This window comes from Channa argus, unplaced genomic scaffold, assembly GCF_033026475.1.
Source record: "Channa argus isolate prfri unplaced genomic scaffold, Channa argus male v1.0 Contig009, whole genome shotgun sequence".
NCBI classification, from domain to species: Eukaryota; Metazoa; Chordata; class Actinopteri; order Anabantiformes; family Channidae; genus Channa; species Channa argus.
In genome coordinates, this window is record NW_027125228.1 from 840,338 (window position 1) to 859,785 (window position 19,448).

The window sequence follows — 19,448 nt, forward strand, 5'->3', positions numbered from 1 at the left end:
CAGTACAGGAAGCTGATTGGTCCATCCTACACTTCCTGGAGTTTTAAAAGTACGGTTCCCAACAGCTAGCGAGGCTCTTTCTGGCATCAGCACCTGTTTGCTGTTCTTGGTTTCCAAACCTTATTTAGCATTTTTGAATTGTTAGGTTTTGTGCCGTGGTTTTGTTTATAAATTGTATATTTTGTAAATAGTATTAAATCTGTAGGGGTGAACTGCCATTTTCTTTGGACTGTTTTCACATTAGGGAGTTAGGGTTAGCGACTGTCTTTTGGTTTGTTTATTTCTATCAGGCTAGCTAGCACTTTCTGTGGGAAATGGCTTATTTTGTTTATTATGTTGGCCTTGGTTCGCCCTGAGTTGTAGTGTCATGTTTTGTTTGACACTTTCTTTCGTTTAAAATAAATATCATTCTGTTGGAACATCTCGATCCTGGATTTTGGTTTGGGGATCGGAGAGGGAACATGCTAATTTATCTTTGTATGTTGCACCCTGACCCCCTAGAAAGGGGCGTAACAGACCAGTACAGTTATAGTACTTTGTACTTTGCCACATTTATCTTCTTCTTAGCAAGTGTCATGCATTCTGCTTCTCCAGCGTTTTTAAGAGCTGTTGATGATATCAAATGCAGCTTACGGCCACACCGCTCTCTAAGCGCCCGATCTCGTCCGATCTCGGCAGCCAAATAGAGCCGGGCCTGGTTAGTACTTGGTAGGAAGACCGCCTGGGAATACCAGGTGCTGTAAGCTTTTTTGCTTGGGTTTACGGGCAGCACAAGCTGGTGTTACTGCCTATTTATTCATAGAAATTGTTCTATATTTTCATCAAATTTTGTTCTTTCATTGCTGTTTTGCTACTTTATTGGTTTGCCAACCATCGTGCTTCATTACTAGTAGACCATGTTACGGTCCTGGCCATATGTGTTGTTTTTATTTTCTTGTTCTTATAGGTGCCCTGCCTGATTGGCCGGATTTGGGGGAAGTACAGGAAGCTGATTGGTCCATCCTACACTTCCTGGAGTTTTAAAAGTATGGTTCCCAACAGCTAGCGAGGCTCTTTCTGGCATCAGCACCTGTTTGCTGTTCTTGGTTTCCAAACCTTATTTAGCATTTTTGAATTGTTAGGTTTTGTGCCGTGGTTTTGTTTATAAATTGTATATTTTGTAAATAGTATTAAATCTGTAGGGGTGGACTGCCATTTTTCTTTTGATTGTTTTCTCTTGTTTTCACATTAGGGAGTTAGGGTTAGCGACTGTCTTTTGGTTTGTTTCTTTCTATCAGGCTAGCTAGCACTTTCTGTGGGAAATGGCTTATTTTGTTTATTATGTTGGCCTTGGTTCGCCCTGAGTTGTAGTGTCATGTTTTGTTTGACACTTTCTTTCGTTTAAAATAAATATCATTCTGTTGGAACATCTCAATCCTGGATTTTGGTTTGGGGATCGGAGAGGGAACATGCAAATTTATCTTTGTATGTTTCACCCTGACCCCCTAGACAGGGGCGTAACAGACCAGTACAGTTATAGTACTTTGTACTTTGCCACATTTATCTTCTTCTTAGCAAGTGTCATGCATTCTGCTTCTCTAGCGTTTTTAAGAGCTGTTGATGATGTCAAATGCATGTTACGGCCACACCGCTCTCTGAGCGCCCGATCTCGTCCGATCTCGGCAGCCAAATAGGGCCGGGCCTGGTTAGTACTTGGTAGGAAGACCGCCTGGGAATACCAGGTGCTGTAAGCTTTTTTGCTTGGGTTTACGGGCAGCTCAAGCTGGTGTTACTGCCTATTTATTCATAGAAATTGTTCTATATTTTCATCAAATTTTGTTCTTTCATTGCTGTTTTGCTACTTTATTGGTTTGCCAACCATCGTGCTTCATTACTAGTAGACCATGTTACGGTCCTGGCCATATGTGTTGTTTTTATTTTCTTGTTCTTATAGGTGCCCTGCCTGATTGGCCGGATTTGGGGGAAGTACAGGAAGCTGATTGGTCCATCCTACACTTCCTGGAGTTTTAAAAGTACGGTTCCCAACAGCTAGCGAGGCTCTTTCTGGCAGCAGCACCTGTTTGCTGTTATTGGTTTCCAAATCTTATTTAGCATTTTTGAATTGTTAGGTTTTGTGCCGTGGTTTTGTTTATAAATTGTATATTTTGTAAATAGTATTAAATCTGTAGGGGTGGACTGCCATTTTCTTTTGATTGTTTTCTCTTGTTTTCACATTAGAGAGTTAGGGTTAGCGACTATCTTTTGGTTTGTTTATTTCTATCAGGCTAGCTAGCACTTTCTGTGGGAAATGGCTTATTTTGTTTATTATGTTGGCCTTGGTTCGCCCTGAGTTGTAGTGTCATGTTTTGTTTGACACTTTCTTTCGTTTAAAATAAATATCATTCTGTTGGAACATCTCAATCCTGGATTTTGGTTTGAGGATCGGAGAGGGAACATGCAAATTTATCTTTGTATGTTTCACCCTGACCCCCTAGACAGGGGCGTAACAGACCAGTACAGTTATAGTACTTTGTACTTTGCCACATTTATCTTCTTCTTAGCAAGTGTCATGCATTCTGCTTCTCTAGCGTTTTTAAGAGCTGTTGATAATGTCAAATGCAGCTTACGGCCACACCACTCTCTAAGCGCCCGATCTCGTCCGATCTCGGCAGCCAAATAGAGCCGGGCCTGGTTAGTACTTGGTAGGAAGACCGCCTGGGAATACCAGGTGCTGTAAGCTTTTTTGCTTGGGTTTACAGGCAGCACAAGCTGGTGTTACTGCCTATTTATTCATAGAAATTGTTCTATATTTTCATCAAATTTTGTTCTTTCATTGCTGTTTTGCTACTTTATTGGTTTGCCAACCATCGTGCTTCATTACTAGTAGACCATGTTACGGTCCTGGCCATATGTGTTGTTTTTATTTTCTTGTTCTTATAGGTGCCCTGCCTGATTGGCCGGATTGGGGGGCAGTACAGGAGGCTGATTGGTCCATCCTACACTTGCTGGATTTTTAAAAGTACGGTTCCCAACAGCTAGCGAGGCTCTTTCTGGCATCAGCACCTGTTTGCTGTTCTTGGTTTCCAAACCTTATTTAGCATTTTTGAATTGTTAGGTTTTGTGCCGTGGTTTTGTTTATAAATTGTATATTTTGTAAATAGTATTAAATCTGTAGGGGTGAACAGCCATTTTGTTTTGATTGTTTTCTCTTGTTTTCACATTAGGGAGTTAGGGTTAGTGACCGTCTTTTGGTTTGTTTATTTCTATCAGGCTAGCTAGCACTTTCTGTGGGAAATGGCTTATTTTGTTTATTATGTTGGCCTTGGTTCGCCCTGAGTTGTAGTGTCATGTTTTGTTTGACACTTTCTTTCGTTTAAAATAAATATCATTCTGTTGGAACATCTCAATCCTGGATTTTGGTTTGAGGATCGGAGAGGGAACATGCGAATTTATCTTTGTATGTTTCACCCTGACCCCCTAGACAGGGGCGTAACAGACCAGTACAGTTATAGTACTTTGTACTTTGCCACATTTATCTTCTTCTTAGCAAGTGTCATGCATTCTGCTTCTCTAGCGTTTTTAAGAGCTGTTGATAATGTCAAATGCAGCTTACGGCCACACCGCTCTGTAAGCGCCCGATCTCGTCCGATCTCGGCAGCCAAATAGAGCCGGGCCTGGTTAGTACTTGGTAGGAAGACCGCCTGGGAATACCAGGTGCTGTAAGCTTTTTTGCTTGGGTTTACAGGCAGCACAAGCTGGTGTTACTGCCTATTTATTCATAGAAATTGTTCTATATTTTCATCAAATTTTGTTCTTTCATTGCTGTTTTGCTACTTTATTGGTTTGCCAACCATCGTGCTTCATTACTAGTAGACCATGTTACGGTCCTGGCCATATGTGTTGTTTTTATTTTCTTGTTCTTATAGGTGCCCTGCCTGATTGGCCGGATTGGGGGGCAGTACAGGAAGCTGATTGGTCCATCCTACACTTCCTGGAGTTTTAAAAGTATGGTTCCCAACAGCTAGCGAGGCTCTTTCTGGCATCAGCACCTGTTTGCTGTTCTTGGTTTCCAAACCTTATTTAGCATTTTTGAATTGTTAGGTTTTGTGCCGTGGTTTTGTTTATAAATTGTATATTTTGTAAATAGTATTAAATCTGTAGGGGTGAACTGCCATTTTCTTTGGACTGTTTTCACATTAGGGAGTTAGGGTTAGCGACTGTCTTTTGGTTTGTTTATTTCTATCAGGCTAGCTAGCACTTTCTGTGGGAAATGGCTTATTTTGTTTATTATGTTGGCCTTGGTTCGCCCTGAGTTGTAGTGTCATGTTTTGTTTGACACTTTCTTTCGTTTAAAATAAATATCATTCTGTTGGAACATCTCGATCCTGGATTTTGGTTTGGGGATCGGAGAGGGAACATGCTAATTTATCTTTGTATGTTGCACCCTGACCCCCTAGAAAGGGGCGTAACAGACCAGTACAGTTATAGTACTTTGTACTTTGCCACATTTATCTTCTTCTTAGCAAGTGTCATGCATTCTGCTTCTCCAGCGTTTTTAAGAGCTGTTGATGATATCAAATGCAGCTTACGGCCACACCGCTCTCTAAGCGCCCGATCTCGTCCGATCTCGGCAGCCAAATAGAGCCGGGCCTGGTTAGTACTTGGTAGGAAGACCGCCTGGGAATACCAGGTGCTGTAAGCTTTTTTGCTTGGGTTTACGGGCAGCACAAGCTGGTGTTACTGCCTATTTATTCATAGAAATTGTTCTATATTTTCATCAAATTTTTTTCTTTCATTGCTGTTTTGCTACTTTATTGGTTTGCCAACCATCGTGCTTCATTACTAGTAGACCATGTTACGGTCCTGGCCATATGTGTTGTTTTTATTTTCTTGTTCTTATAGGTGCCCTGCCTGATTGGCTGGATTGGGGGGCAGTACAGGAAGCTGATTGGTCCATCCTACACTTCCTGGAGTTTTAAAAGTACGGTTCCCAACAGCTAGCGAGGCTCTTTCTGGCAGCAGCACCTGTTTGCTGTTCTTGGTTTCCAAATCTTATTTAGCATTTTTGAATTGTTAGGTTTTGTGCCGTGGTTTTGTTTATAAATTGTATATTTTGTAAATAGTATTAAATCTGTAGGGGTGGACTGCCATTTTCTTTTGATTGTTTTCTCTTGTTTTCACATTAGGGAGTTAGGGTTAGCGCCTATCTTTTGGTTTGTTTATTTCTATCAGGCTAGCTAGCACTTTCTGTGGGAAATGGCTTATTTTGTTTATTATGTTGGCCTTGGTTCGCCCTGAGTTGTAGTGTCATGTTTTGTTTGACACTTTCTTTCGTTTAAAATAAATATCATTCTGTTGGAACATCTCAATCCTGGATTTTGGTTTGAGGATCGGAGAGGGAACATGCGAATTTATCTTTGTATGTTTCACCCTGACCCCCTAGACAGGGGCGTAACAGACCAGTACAGTTATAGTACTTTGTACTTTGCCACATTTATCTTCTTCTTAGCAAGTGTCATGCATTCTGCTTCTCTAGCGTTTTTAAGAGCTGTTGATAATGTCAAATGCAGCTTACGGCCACACCGCTCTGTAAGCGCCCGATCTCGTCCGATCTCGGCAGCCAAATAGAGCTGGGCCTGGTTAGTACTTGGTAGGAAGACCGCCTGGGAATACCAGGTGCTGTAAGCTTTTTTGCTTGGGTTTACAGGCAGCACAAGCTGGTGTTACTGCCTATTTATTCATAGAAATTGTTCTATATTTTCATCAAATTTTGTTCTTTCATTGCTGTTTTGCTACTTTATTGGTTTGCCAACCATCGTGCTTCATTACTAGTAGACCATGTTACGGTCCTGGCCATATGTGTTGTTTTTATTTTCTTGTTCTTATAGGTGCCCTGCCTGATTGGCCGGATTGGGGGGCAGTACAGGAAGCTGATTGGTCCATCCTACACTTCCTGGAGTTTTAAAAGTATGGTTCCCAACAGCTAGCGAGGCTCTTTCTGGCATCAGCACCTGTTTGCTGTTCTTGGTTTCCAAACCTTATTTAGCATTTTTGAATTGTTAGGTTTTGTGCCGTGGTTTTGTTTATAAATTGTATATTTTGTAAATAGTATTAAATCTGTAGGGGTGAACTGCCATTTTCTTTGGACTGTTTTCACATTAGGGAGTTAGGGTTAGCGACTGTCTTTTGGTTTGTTTATTTCTATCAGGCTAGCTAGCACTTTCTGTGGGAAATGGCTTATTTTGTTTATTATGTTGGCCTTGGTTCGCCCTGAGTTGTAGTGTCATGTTTTGTTTGACACTTTCTTTCGTTTAAAATAAATATCATTCTGTTGGAACATCTCGATCCTGGATTTTGGTTTGGGGATCGGAGAGGGAACATGCTAATTTATCTTTGTATGTTGCACCCTGACCCCCTAGAAAGGGGCGTAACAGACCAGTACAGTTATAGTACTTTGTACTTTGCCACATTTATCTTCTTCTTAGCAAGTGTCATGCATTCTGCTTCTCCAGCGTTTTTAAGAGCTGTTGATGATATCAAATGCAGCTTACGGCCACACCGCTCTCTAAGCGCCCGATCTCGTCCGATCTCGGCAGCCAAATAGAGCCGGGCCTGGTTAGTACTTGGTAGGAAGACCGCCTGGGAATACCAGGTGCTGTAAGCTTTTTTGCTTGGGTTTACGGGCAGCACAAGCTGGTGTTACTGCCTATTTATTCATAGAAATTGTTCTATATTTTTATCAAATTTTGATCTTTCATTGCTGTTTTGCTACTTTATTGGTTTGCCAACCATCGTGCTTCATTACTAGTAGACCATGTTACGGTCCTGGCCATATGTGTTGTTTTTATTTTCTTGTTCTTATAGGTGCCCTGCCTGATTGGCTGGATTGGGGGGCAGTACAGGAAGCTGATTGGTCCATCCTACACTTCCTGGAGTTTTAAAAGTATGGTTCCCAACAGCTAGCGAGGCTCTTTCTGGCATCAGCACCTGTTTGCTGTTCTTGGTTTCCAAACCTTATTTAGCATTTTTGAATTGTTAGGTTTTGTGCCGTGGTTTTGTTTATAAATTGTATATTTTGTAAATAGTATTAAATCTGTAGGGGTGGACTGCCATTTTTCTTTTGATTGTTTTCTCTTGTTTTCACATTAGGGAGTTAGGGTTAGCGACTGTCTTTTGGTTTGTTTCTTTCTATCAGGCTAGCTAGCACTTTCTGTGGGAAATGGCTTATTTTGTTTATTATGTTGGCCTTGGTTCGCCCTGAGTTGTAGTGTCATGTTTTGTTTGACACTTTCTTTCGTTTAAAATAAATATCATTCTGTTGGAACATCTCAATCCTGGATTTTGGTTTGGGGATCGGAGAGGGAACATGCAAATTTATCTTTGTATGTTTCACCCTGACCCCCTAGACAGGGGCGTAACAGACCAGTACAGTTATAGTACTTTGTACTTTGCCACATTTATCTTCTTCTTAGCAAGTGTCATGCATTCTGCTTCTCTAGCGTTTTTAAGAGCTGTTGATGATGTCAAATGCATGTTACGGCCACACCGCTCTCTAAGCGCCCGATCTCGTCCGATCTCGGCAGCCAAATAGGGCCGGGCCTGGTTAGTACTTGGTAGGAAGACCGCCTGGGAATACCAGGTGCTGTAAGTTTTTTTGCTTGGGTTTACGGGCAGCTCAAGCTGGTGTTACTGCCTATTTATTCATAGAAATTGTTCTATATTTTCATCAAATTTTGTTCTTTCATTGCTGTTTTGCTACTTTATTGGTTTGCCAACCATCGTGCTTCATTACTAGTAGACCATGTTACGGTCCTGGCCATATGTGTTGTTTTTATTTTCTTGTTCTTATAGGTGCCCTGCCTGATTGGCCGGATTTGGGGGAAGTACAGGAAGCTGATTGGTCCATCCTACACTTCCTGGAGTTTTAAAAGTACGGTTCCCAACAGCTAGCGAGGCTCTTTCTGGCATCAGCACCTGTTTGCTGTTCTTGGTTTCCAAACCTTATTTAGCATTTTTGAATTGTTAGGTTTTGTGCCGTGGTTTTGTTTATAAATTGTATATTTTGTAAATAGTATTAAATCTTTAGGGGTGGACTGCCATTTTCTTTTGATTGTTTTCTCTTGTTTTCACATTAGGGAGTTAGGGTTAGCGACTATCTTTTGGTTTTTTTATTTCTATCAGGCTAGCTAGCACTTTCTGTGGGAAATGGCTTATTTTGTTTATTATGTTGGCCTTGGTTCGCCCTGAGTTGTAGTGTCATGTTTTGTTTGACACTTTCTTTCGTTTAAAATAAATATCATTCTGTTGGAACATCTCAATCCTGGATTTTGGTTTGAGGATCGGAGAGGGAACATGCGAATTTATCTTTGTATGTTTCACCCTGACCCCCTAGACAGGGGCGTAACAGACCAGTACAGTTATAGTACTTTGTACTTTGCCACATTTATCTTCTTCTTAGCAAGTGTCATGCATTCTGCTTCTCTAGCGTTTTTAAGAGCTGTTGATAATGTCAAATGCAGCTTACGGCCACACCGCTCTGTAAGCGCCCGATCTCGTCCGATCTCGGCAGCCAAATAGAGCCGGGCCTGGTTAGTACTTGGTAGGAAGACCGCCTGGGAATACCAGGTGCTGTAAGCTTTTTTGCTTGGGTTTACAGGCAGCACAAGCTGGTGTTACTGCCTATTTATTCATAGAAATTGTTCTATATTTTCATCAAATTTTGTTCTTTCATTGCTGTTTTGCTACTATATTGGTTTGCCAACCATCGTGCTTCATTACTAGTAGACCATGTTACGGTCCTGGCCATATGTGTTGTTTTTATTTTCTTGTTCTTATAGGTGCCCTGCCTGATTGGCCGGATTGGGGGGCAGTACAGGAAGCTGATTGGTCCATCCTACACTTCCTGGAGTTTTAAAAGTACGGTTCCCAACAGCTAGCGAGGCTCTTTCTGGCATCAGCACCTGTTTGCTGTTCTTGGTTTCCAAACCTTATTTAGCATTTTTGAATTGTTAGGTTTTGTGCCGTGGTTTTGTTTATAAATTGTATATTTTGTAAATAGTATTAAATCTGTAGGGGTGAACTGCCATTTTCTTTGGACTGTTTTCACATTAGGGAGTTAGGGTTAGCGACTGTCTTTTGGTTTGTTTATTTCTATCAGGCTAGCTAGCACTTTCTGTGGGAAATGGCTTATTTTGTTTATTATGTTGGCCTTGGTTCGCCCTGAGTTGTAGTGTCATGTTTTGTTTGACACTTTCTTTCGTTTAAAATAAATATCATTCTGTTGGAACATCTCGATCCTGGATTTTGGTTTGGGGATCGGAGAGGGAACATGCTAATTTATCTTTGTATGTTGCACCCTGACCCCCTAGAAAGGGGCGTAACAGACCAGTACAGTTATAGTACTTTGTACTTTGCCACATTTATCTTCTTCTTAGCAAGTGTCATGCATTCTGCTTCTCCAGCGTTTTTAAGAGCTGTTGATGATATCAAATGCAGCTTACGGCCACACCGCTCTCTAAGCGCCCGATCTCGTCCGATCTCGGCAGCCAAATAGAGCCGGGCCTGGTTAGTACTTGGTAGGAAGACCGCCTGGGAATACCAGGTGCTGTAAGCTTTTTTGCTTGGGTTTACGGGCAGCACAAGCTGGTGTTACTGCCTATTTATTCATAGAAATTGTTCTATATTTTCATCAAATTTTGTTCTTTCATTGCTGTTTTGCTACTTTATTGGTTTGCCAACCATCGTGCTTCATTACTAGTAGACCATGTTACGGTCCTGGCCATATGTGTTGTTTTTATTTTCTTGTTCTTATAGGTGCCCTGCCTGATTGGCCGGATTTGGGGGAAGTACAGGAAGCTGATTGGTCCATCCTACACTTCCTGGAGTTTTAAAAGTATGGTTCCCAACAGCTAGCGAGGCTCTTTCTGGCATCAGCACCTGTTTGCTGTTCTTGGTTTCCAAACCTTATTTAGCATTTTTGAATTGTTAGGTTTTGTGCCGTGGTTTTGTTTATAAATTGTATATTTTGTAAATAGTATTAAATCTGTAGGGGTGGACTGCCATTTTTCTTTTGATTGTTTTCTCTTGTTTTCACATTAGGGAGTTAGGGTTAGCGACTGTCTTTTGGTTTGTTTCTTTCTATCAGGCTAGCTAGCACTTTCTGTGGGAAATGGCTTATTTTGTTTATTATGTTGGCCTTGGTTCGCCCTGAGTTGTAGTGTCATGTTTTGTTTGACACTTTCTTTCGTTTAAAATAAATATCATTCTGTTGGAACATCTCAATCCTGGATTTTGGTTTGGGGATCGGAGAGGGAACATGCAAATTTATCTTTGTATGTTTCACCCTGACCCCCTAGACAGGGGCGTAACAGACCAGTACAGTTATAGTACTTTGTACTTTGCCACATTTATCTTCTTCTTAGCAAGTGTCATGCATTCTGCTTCTCTAGCGTTTTTAAGAGCTGTTGATGATGTCAAATGCATGTTACGGCCACACCGCTCTCTGAGCGCCCGATCTCGTCCGATCTCGGCAGCCAAATAGGGCCGGGCCTGGTTAGTACTTGGTAGGAAGACCGCCTGGGAATACCAGGTGCTGTAAGCTTTTTTGCTTGGGTTTACGGGCAGCTCAAGCTGGTGTTACTGCCTATTTATTCATAGAAATTGTTCTATATTTTCATCAAATTTTGTTCTTTCATTGCTGTTTTGCTACTTTATTGGTTTGCCAACCATCGTGCTTCATTACTAGTAGACCATGTTACGGTCCTGGCCATATGTGTTGTTTTTATTTTCTTGTTCTTATAGGTGCCCTGCCTGATTGGCCGGATTTGGGGGAAGTACAGGAAGCTGATTGGTCCATCCTACACTTCCTGGAGTTTTAAAAGTACGGTTCCCAACAGCTAGCGAGGCTCTTTCTGGCAGCAGCACCTGTTTGCTGTTATTGGTTTCCAAATCTTATTTAGCATTTTTGAATTGTTAGGTTTTGTGCCGTGGTTTTGTTTATAAATTGTATATTTTGTAAATAGTATTAAATCTGTAGGGGTGGACTGCCATTTTCTTTTGATTGTTTTCTCTTGTTTTCACATTAGAGAGTTAGGGTTAGCGACTATCTTTTGGTTTGTTTATTTCTATCAGGCTAGCTAGCACTTTCTGTGGGAAATGGCTTATTTTGTTTATTATGTTGGCCTTGGTTCGCCCTGAGTTGTAGTGTCATGTTTTGTTTGACACTTTCTTTCGTTTAAAATAAATATCATTCTGTTGGAACATCTCAATCCTGGATTTTGGTTTGAGGATCGGAGAGGGAACATGCAAATTTATCTTTGTATGTTTCACCCTGACCCCCTAGACAGGGGCGTAACAGACCAGTACAGTTATAGTACTTTGTACTTTGCCACATTTATCTTCTTCTTAGCAAGTGTCATGCATTCTGCTTCTCTAGCGTTTTTAAGAGCTGTTGATAATGTCAAATGCAGCTTACGGCCACACCACTCTCTAAGCGCCCGATCTCGTCCGATCTCGGCAGCCAAATAGAGCCGGGCCTGGTTAGTACTTGGTAGGAAGACCGCCTGGGAATACCAGGTGCTGTAAGCTTTTTTGCTTGGGTTTACAGGCAGCACAAGCTGGTGTTACTGCCTATTTATTCATAGAAATTGTTCTATATTTTCATCAAATTTTGTTCTTTCATTGCTGTTTTGCTACTTTATTGGTTTGCCAACCATCGTGCTTCATTACTAGTAGACCATGTTACGGTCCTGGCCATATGTGTTGTTTTTATTTTCTTGTTCTTATAGGTGCCCTGCCTGATTGGCCGGATTGGGGGGCAGTACAGGAGGCTGATTGGTCCATCCTACACTTGCTGGATTTTTAAAAGTACGGTTCCCAACAGCTAGCGAGGCTCTTTCTGGCATCAGCACCTGTTTGCTGTTCTTGGTTTCCAAACCTTATTTAGCATTTTTGAATTGTTAGGTTTTGTGCCGTGGTTTTGTTTATAAATTGTATATTTTGTAAATAGTATTAAATCTGTAGGGGTGAACAGCCATTTTGTTTTGATTGTTTTCTCTTGTTTTCACATTAGGGAGTTAGGGTTAGTGACCGTCTTTTGGTTTGTTTATTTCTATCAGGCTAGCTAGCACTTTCTGTGGGAAATGGCTTATTTTGTTTATTATGTTGGCCTTGGTTCGCCCTGAGTTGTAGTGTCATGTTTTGTTTGACACTTTCTTTCGTTTAAAATAAATATCATTCTGTTGGAACATCTCAATCCTGGATTTTGGTTTGAGGATCGGAGAGGGAACATGCGAATTTATCTTTGTATGTTTCACCCTGACCCCCTAGACAGGGGCGTAACAGACCAGTACAGTTATAGTACTTTGTACTTTGCCACATTTATCTTCTTCTTAGCAAGTGTCATGCATTCTGCTTCTCTAGCGTTTTTAAGAGCTGTTGATAATGTCAAATGCAGCTTACGGCCACACCGCTCTGTAAGCGCCCGATCTCGTCCGATCTCGGCAGCCAAATAGAGCCGGGCCTGGTTAGTACTTGGTAGGAAGACCGCCTGGGAATACCAGGTGCTGTAAGCTTTTTTGCTTGGGTTTACAGGCAGCACAAGCTGGTGTTACTGCCTATTTATTCATAGAAATTGTTCTATATTTTCATCAAATTTTGTTCTTTCATTGCTGTTTTGCTACTTTATTGGTTTGCCAACCATCGTGCTTCATTACTAGTAGACCATGTTACGGTCCTGGCCATATGTGTTGTTTTTATTTTCTTGTTCTTATAGGTGCCCTGCCTGATTGGCCGGATTGGGGGGCAGTACAGGAAGCTGATTGGTCCATCCTACACTTCCTGGAGTTTTAAAAGTATGGTTCCCAACAGCTAGCGAGGCTCTTTCTGGCATCAGCACCTGTTTGCTGTTCTTGGTTTCCAAACCTTATTTAGCATTTTTGAATTGTTAGGTTTTGTGCCGTGGTTTTGTTTATAAATTGTATATTTTGTAAATAGTATTAAATCTGTAGGGGTGAACTGCCATTTTCTTTGGACTGTTTTCACATTAGGGAGTTAGGGTTAGCGACTGTCTTTTGGTTTGTTTATTTCTATCAGGCTAGCTAGCACTTTCTGTGGGAAATGGCTTATTTTGTTTATTATGTTGGCCTTGGTTCGCCCTGAGTTGTAGTGTCATGTTTTGTTTGACACTTTCTTTCGTTTAAAATAAATATCATTCTGTTGGAACATCTCGATCCTGGATTTTGGTTTGGGGATCGGAGAGGGAACATGCTAATTTATCTTTGTATGTTGCACCCTGACCCCCTAGAAAGGGGCGTAACAGACCAGTACAGTTATAGTACTTTGTACTTTGCCACATTTATCTTCTTCTTAGCAAGTGTCATGCATTCTGCTTCTCCAGCGTTTTTAAGAGCTGTTGATGATATCAAATGCAGCTTACGGCCACACCGCTCTCTAAGCGCCCGATCTCGTCCGATCTCGGCAGCCAAATAGAGCCGGGCCTGGTTAGTACTTGGTAGGAAGACCGCCTGGGAATACCAGGTGCTGTAAGCTTTTTTGCTTGGGTTTACGGGCAGCACAAGCTGGTGTTACTGCCTATTTATTCATAGAAATTGTTCTATATTTTCATCAAATTTTTTTCTTTCATTGCTGTTTTGCTACTTTATTGGTTTGCCAACCATCGTGCTTCATTACTAGTAGACCATGTTACGGTCCTGGCCATATGTGTTGTTTTTATTTTCTTGTTCTTATAGGTGCCCTGCCTGATTGGCTGGATTGGGGGGCAGTACAGGAAGCTGATTGGTCCATCCTACACTTCCTGGAGTTTTAAAAGTACGGTTCCCAACAGCTAGCGAGGCTCTTTCTGGCAGCAGCACCTGTTTGCTGTTCTTGGTTTCCAAATCTTATTTAGCATTTTTGAATTGTTAGGTTTTGTGCCGTGGTTTTGTTTATAAATTGTATATTTTGTAAATAGTATTAAATCTGTAGGGGTGGACTGCCATTTTCTTTTGATTGTTTTCTCTTGTTTTCACATTAGGGAGTTAGGGTTAGCGCCTATCTTTTGGTTTGTTTATTTCTATCAGGCTAGCTAGCACTTTCTGTGGGAAATGGCTTATTTTGTTTATTATGTTGGCCTTGGTTCGCCCTGAGTTGTAGTGTCATGTTTTGTTTGACACTTTCTTTCGTTTAAAATAAATATCATTCTGTTGGAACATCTCGATTCTGGATTTTGGTTTGGGGATCGGAGAGGGAACATGCTAATTTATCTTTGTATGTTGCACCCTGACCCCCTAGACAGGGGCGTAACAGACCAGTACAGTTATAGTACTTTGTACTTTGCCACATTTATCTTCTTCTTAGCAAGTGTCATGCATTCTGCTTCTCCAGCGTTTTTAAGAGCTGTTGATGATGTCAAATGCAGCTTACGGCCACACCGCTCTCTGAGCGCCCGATCTCGTCCGATCTCGGCAGCCAAATAGGGCCGGGCCTGGTTAGTACTTGGTAGGAAGACCGCCTGGGAATACCAGGTGCTGTAAGCTTTTTTGCTTGGGTTTACGGGCAGCACAAGTTGGTGTTACTGCCTATTTATTCATAGAAATTGTTCTATATTTTCATCAAATTTTGTTCTTTCATTGCTGTTTTGCTACTTTATTGGTTTGTCAACCATCGTGCTTCATTACTAGTAGACCATGTTACGGTCCTGGCCATATGTGTTGTTTTTATTTTCTTGTTCTTATAGGTGCCCTGCCTGAATGGCCGGATTGGGGGGCAGTACAGGAAGCTGATTGGTCCATCCTACACTTCCTGGAGTTTTAAAAGTACGGTTCCCAACAGCTAGCGAGGCTCTTTCTGGCATCAGCACCTGTTTGCTGTTCTTGGTTTCCAAACCTTATTTAGCATTTTTGAATTGTTAGGTTTTGTGCAGTGGTTTTGTTCATAAATTGTATATTTTGTAAATAGTATTAAATCTGTAGGGGTGAACTGCCATTTTCTTTGGACTGTTTTCACATTAGGGAGTTAGGGTTAGCGACTGTCTTTTGGTTTGTTTATTTCTATCAGGCTAGCTAGCACTTTCTGTGGGAAATGGCTTATTTTGTTTATTATGTTGGCCTTGGTTCGCCCTGAGTTGTAGTGTCATGTTTTGTTTGACACTTTCTTTCGTTTAAAATAAATATCATTCTGTTGGAACATCTCGATCCTGGATTTTGGTTTGGGGATCGGAGAGGGAACATGCTAATTTATCTTTGTATGTTGCACCCTGACCCCCTAGAAAGGGGCGTAACAGACCAGTACAGTTATAGTACTTTGTACTTTGCCACATTTATCTTCTTCTTAGCAAGTGTCATGCATTCTGCTTCTCCAGCGTTTTTAAGAGCTGTTGATGATATCAAATGCAGCTTACGGCCACACCGCTCTCTAAGCGCCCGATCTCGTCCGATCTCGGCAGCCAAATAGAGCCGGGCCTGGTTAGTACTTGGTAGGAAGACCGCCTGGGAATACCAGGTGCTGTAAGCTTTTTTGCTTGGGTTTACGGGCAGCACAAGCTGGTGTTACTGCCTATTTATTCATAGAAATTGTTCTATATTTTCATCAAATTTTGATCTTTCATTGCTGTTTTGCTACTTTATTGGTTTGCCAACCATCGTGCTTCATTACTAGTAGACCATGTTACGGTCCTGGCCATATGTGTTGTTTTTATTTTCTTGTTCTTATAGGTGCCCTGCCTGATTGGCTGGATTGGGGGGCAGTACAGGAAGCTGATTGGTCCATCCTACACTTCCTGGAGTTTTAAAAGTATGGTTCCCAACAGCTAGCGAGGCTCTTTCTGGCATCAGCACCTGTTTGCTGTTCTTGGTTTCCAAACCTTATTTAGCAATTTTGAATTGTTAGGTTTTGTGCCGTGGTTTTGTTTATAAATTGTATATTTTGTAAATAGTATTAAATCTGTAGGGGTGGACTGCCATTTTTCTTTTGATTGTTTTCTCTTGTTTTCACATTAGGGAGTTAGGGTTAGCGACTGTCTTTTGGTTTGTTTATTTCTATCAGGCTAGCTAGCACTTTCTGTGGGAAATGGCTTATTTTGTTTATTATGTTGGCCTTGGTTCGCCCTGAGTTGTAGTGTCATGTTTTGTTTGACACTTTCTTTCGTTTAAAATAAATATCATTCTGTTGGAACATCTCAATCCTGGATTTTGGTTTGGGGATCGGAGAGGGAACATGCAAATTTATCTTTGTATGTTTCACCCTGACCCCCTAGACAGGGGCGTAACAGACCAGTACAGTTATAGTACTTTGTACTTTGCCACATTTATCTTCTTCTTAGCAAGTGTCATGCATTCTGCTTCTCTAGCGTTTTTAAGAGCTGTTGATGATGTCAAATGCATGTTACGGCCACACCGCTCTCTAAGCGCCCGATCTCGTCCGATCTCGGCAGCCAAATAGGGCCGGGCCTGGTTAGTACTTGGTAGGAAGACCGCCTGGGAATACCAGGTGCTGTAAGCTTTTTTGCTTGGGTTTACGGGCAGCTCAAGCTGGTGTTACTGCCTATTTATTCATAGAAATTGTTCTATATTTTCATCAAATTTTGTTCTTTCATTGCTGTTTTGCTACTTTATTGGTTTGCCAACCATCGTGCTTCATTACTAGTAGACCATGTTACGGTCCTGGCCATATGTGTTGTTTTTATTTTCTTGTTCTTATAGGTGCCCTGCCTGATTGGCCGGATTTGGGGGAAGTACAGGAAGCTGATTGGTCCATCCTACACTTCCTGGAGTTTTAAAAGTACGGTTCCCAACAGCTAGCGAGGCTCTTTCTGGCAGCAGCACCTGTTTGCTGTTCTTGGTTTCCAAATCTTATTTAGCATTTTTGAATTGTTAGGTTTTGTGCCGTGGTTTTGTTTATAAATTGTATATTTTGTAAATAGTATTAAATCTGTAGGGGTGGACTGCCATTTTCTTTTGATTGTTTTCTCTTGTTTTCACATTAGGGAGTTAGGGTTAGCGACTATCTTTTGGTTTGTTTATTTCTATCAGGCTAGCTAGCACTTTCTGTGGGAAATGGCTTATTTTGTTTATTATGTTGGCCTTGGTTCGCCCTGAGTTGTAGTGTCATGTTTTGTTTGACACTTTCTTTCGTTTAAAATAAATATCATTCTGTTGGAACATCTCAATCCTGGATTTTGGTTTGAGGATCGGAGAGGGAACATGCAAATTTATCTTTGTATGTTTCACCCTGACCCCCTAGACAGGGGCGTAACAGACCAGTACAGTTATAGTACTTTGTACTTTGCCACATTTATCTTCTTCTTAGCAAGTGTCATGCATTCTGCTTCTCTAGCGTTTTTAAGAGCTGTTGATAATGTCAAATGCAGCTTACGGCCACACCGCTCTCTAAGCGCCCGATCTCGTCCGATCTCGGCAGCCAAATAGAGCCGGGCCTGGTTAGTACTTGGTAGGAAGACCGCCTGGGAATACCAGGTGCTGTAAGCTTTTTTGCTTGGGTTTACAGGCAGCACAAGCTGGTGTTACTGCCTATTTATTCATAGAAATTGTTCTATATTTTCATCAAATTTTGTTCTTTCATTGCTGTTTTGCTACTTTATTGGTTTGCCAACCATCGTGCTTCATTACTAGTAGACCATGTTACGGTCCTGGCCATATGTGTTGTTTTTTTTTTCTTGTTCTTATAGGTGCCCTGCCTGATTGGCCGGATTGGGGGGCAGTACAGGAGGCTGATTGGTCCATCCTACACTTGCTGGAGTTTTAAAAGTACGGTTCCCAACAGCTAGCGAGGCTCTTTCTGGCATCAGCACCTGTTTGCTGTTCTTGGTTTCCAAACCTTATTTAGCATTTTTGAATTGTTAGGTTTTGTGCCGTGGTTTTGTTTATAAATTGTATATTTTGTAAATAGTATTAAATCTGTAGGGGTGAACAGCCATTTTCTTTTGATTGTTTTCTCTTGTTTTCACATTAGGGAGTTAGGGTTAGTGACTGTCTTTTGGTTTGTTTATTTCTATCAGGCTAGCTAGCACTTTCTGTGGGAAATGGCTTATTTTGTTTATTATGTTGGCCTTGGTTCGCCCTGAGTTGTAGTGTCATGTTTTGTTTGACACTTTCTTTCGTTTAAAATAAATATCATTCTGTTGGAACATCTCGATTCTGGATTTTGGTTTGGGGATCGGAGAGGGAACATGCTAATTTATCTTTGTATGTTGCACCCTGACCCCCTAGACAGGGGCGTAACAGACCAGTACAGTTATAGTACTTTGTACTTTGCCACATTTATCTTCTTCTTAGCAAGTGTCATGCATTCTGCTTCTCCAGCGTTTTTAAGAGCTGTTGATGATGTCAAATGCAGCTTACGGCCACACCGCTCTCTGAGCGCCCGATCTCGTCCGATCTCGGCAGCCAAATAGGGCCGGGCCTGGTTAGTACTTGGTAGGAAGACCGCCTGGGAATACCAGGTGCTGTAAGCTTTTTTGCTTGGGTTTACGGGCAGCACAAGTTGGTGTTACTGCCTATTTATTCATAGAAATTGTTCTATATTTTCATCAAATTTTGTTCTTTCATTGCTGTTTTGCTACTTTATTGGTTTGTCAACCATCGTGCTTCATTACTAGTAGACCATGTTACGGTCCTGGCCATATGTGTTGTTTTTATTTTCTTGTTCTTATAGGTGCCCTGCCTGAATGGCCGGATTGGGGGGCAGTACAGGAAGCTGATTGGTCCATCCTACACTTCCTGGAGTTTTAAAAGTACGGTTCCCAACAGCTAGCGAGGCTCTTTCTGGCATCAGCACCTGTTTGCTGTTCTTGGTTTCCAAACCTTATTTAGCATTTTTGAATTGTTAGGTTTTGTGCAGTGGTTTTGTTCATAAATTGTATATTTTGTAAATAGTATTAAATCTGTAGGGGTGAACTGCCATTTTCTTTGGACTGTTTTCACATTAGGGAGTTAGGGTTAGCGACTGTCTTTTGGTTTGTTTATTTCTATCAGGCTAGCTAGCACTTTCTGTGGGAAATGGCTTATTTTGTTTATTATGTTGGCCTTGGTTCGCCCTGAGTTGTAGTGTCATGTTTTGTTTGACACTTTCTTTCGTTTAAAATAAATATCATTCTGTTGGAACATCTCGATCCTGGATTTTGGTTTGGGGATCGGAGAGGGAACATGCTAATTTATCTTTGTATGTTGCACCCTGACCCCCTAGAAAGGGGCGTAACAGACCAGTACAGTTATAGTACTTTGTACTTTGCCACATTTATCTTCTTCTTAGCAAGTGTCATGCATTCTGCTTCTCCAGCGTTTTTAAGAGCTGTTGATGATATCAAATGCAGCTTACGGCCACACCGCTCTCTAAGCGCCCGATCTCGTCCGATCTCGGCAGCCAAATAGAGCCGGGCCTGGTTAGTACTTGGTAGGAAGACCGCCTGGGAATACCAGGTGCTGTAAGCTTTTTTGCTTGGGTTTACGGGCAGC

General features: G+C 41.5%; 4 non-coding genes and 16 pseudogenes across 4 annotated transcripts; all 20 read left to right on the forward strand.

Annotated features, from left to right (window-relative positions):
• Nucleotides 1-627: 627 nt before the first annotated feature.
• LOC137111103 (5S ribosomal RNA) lies at nucleotides 628-746 on the forward strand (annotated as a pseudogene).
• An 868-nt stretch (nucleotides 747-1,614) lies between these two features.
• On the forward strand, nucleotides 1,615-1,733 carry LOC137110716 (5S ribosomal RNA; annotated as a pseudogene).
• An 867-nt stretch (nucleotides 1,734-2,600) lies between these two features.
• LOC137111201 (5S ribosomal RNA) lies at nucleotides 2,601-2,719 on the forward strand (annotated as a pseudogene).
• Nucleotides 2,720-3,586: 867 nt separating this feature from the next.
• LOC137110973 (5S ribosomal RNA) lies at nucleotides 3,587-3,705 on the forward strand. The gene has a single exon (XR_010912311.1). It is a non-coding gene; the product is annotated as a 5S ribosomal RNA (ribosomal RNA).
• Nucleotides 3,706-4,562: 857 nt separating this feature from the next.
• On the forward strand, nucleotides 4,563-4,681 carry LOC137111104 (5S ribosomal RNA; annotated as a pseudogene).
• Nucleotides 4,682-5,548: 867 nt separating this feature from the next.
• LOC137111336 (5S ribosomal RNA) lies at nucleotides 5,549-5,667 on the forward strand. Its single transcript, XR_010912328.1, has one exon. It is a non-coding gene; the product is annotated as a 5S ribosomal RNA (ribosomal RNA).
• An 857-nt stretch (nucleotides 5,668-6,524) lies between these two features.
• Nucleotides 6,525-6,643, forward strand: LOC137111105 (5S ribosomal RNA; annotated as a pseudogene).
• Nucleotides 6,644-7,511: 868 nt separating this feature from the next.
• Nucleotides 7,512-7,630, forward strand: LOC137110585 (5S ribosomal RNA; annotated as a pseudogene).
• Nucleotides 7,631-8,497: 867 nt separating this feature from the next.
• On the forward strand, nucleotides 8,498-8,616 carry LOC137110984 (5S ribosomal RNA). The gene has a single exon (XR_010912312.1). It is a non-coding gene; the product is annotated as a 5S ribosomal RNA (ribosomal RNA).
• Nucleotides 8,617-9,473: 857 nt separating this feature from the next.
• On the forward strand, nucleotides 9,474-9,592 carry LOC137111108 (5S ribosomal RNA; annotated as a pseudogene).
• Nucleotides 9,593-10,460: 868 nt separating this feature from the next.
• Nucleotides 10,461-10,579, forward strand: LOC137110717 (5S ribosomal RNA; annotated as a pseudogene).
• Nucleotides 10,580-11,446: 867 nt separating this feature from the next.
• Nucleotides 11,447-11,565, forward strand: LOC137111212 (5S ribosomal RNA; annotated as a pseudogene).
• Nucleotides 11,566-12,432: 867 nt separating this feature from the next.
• LOC137110996 (5S ribosomal RNA) lies at nucleotides 12,433-12,551 on the forward strand. Its single transcript, XR_010912314.1, has one exon. It is a non-coding gene; the product is annotated as a 5S ribosomal RNA (ribosomal RNA).
• Nucleotides 12,552-13,408: 857 nt separating this feature from the next.
• Nucleotides 13,409-13,527, forward strand: LOC137111109 (5S ribosomal RNA; annotated as a pseudogene).
• An 867-nt stretch (nucleotides 13,528-14,394) lies between these two features.
• On the forward strand, nucleotides 14,395-14,513 carry LOC137110177 (5S ribosomal RNA; annotated as a pseudogene).
• An 857-nt stretch (nucleotides 14,514-15,370) lies between these two features.
• Nucleotides 15,371-15,489, forward strand: LOC137111110 (5S ribosomal RNA; annotated as a pseudogene).
• An 868-nt stretch (nucleotides 15,490-16,357) lies between these two features.
• LOC137110477 (5S ribosomal RNA) lies at nucleotides 16,358-16,476 on the forward strand (annotated as a pseudogene).
• An 867-nt stretch (nucleotides 16,477-17,343) lies between these two features.
• LOC137111111 (5S ribosomal RNA) lies at nucleotides 17,344-17,462 on the forward strand (annotated as a pseudogene).
• Nucleotides 17,463-18,329: 867 nt separating this feature from the next.
• On the forward strand, nucleotides 18,330-18,448 carry LOC137110178 (5S ribosomal RNA; annotated as a pseudogene).
• An 857-nt stretch (nucleotides 18,449-19,305) lies between these two features.
• Nucleotides 19,306-19,424, forward strand: LOC137111112 (5S ribosomal RNA; annotated as a pseudogene).
• The last annotated feature ends 24 nt before the right edge of the window (nucleotides 19,425-19,448 follow it).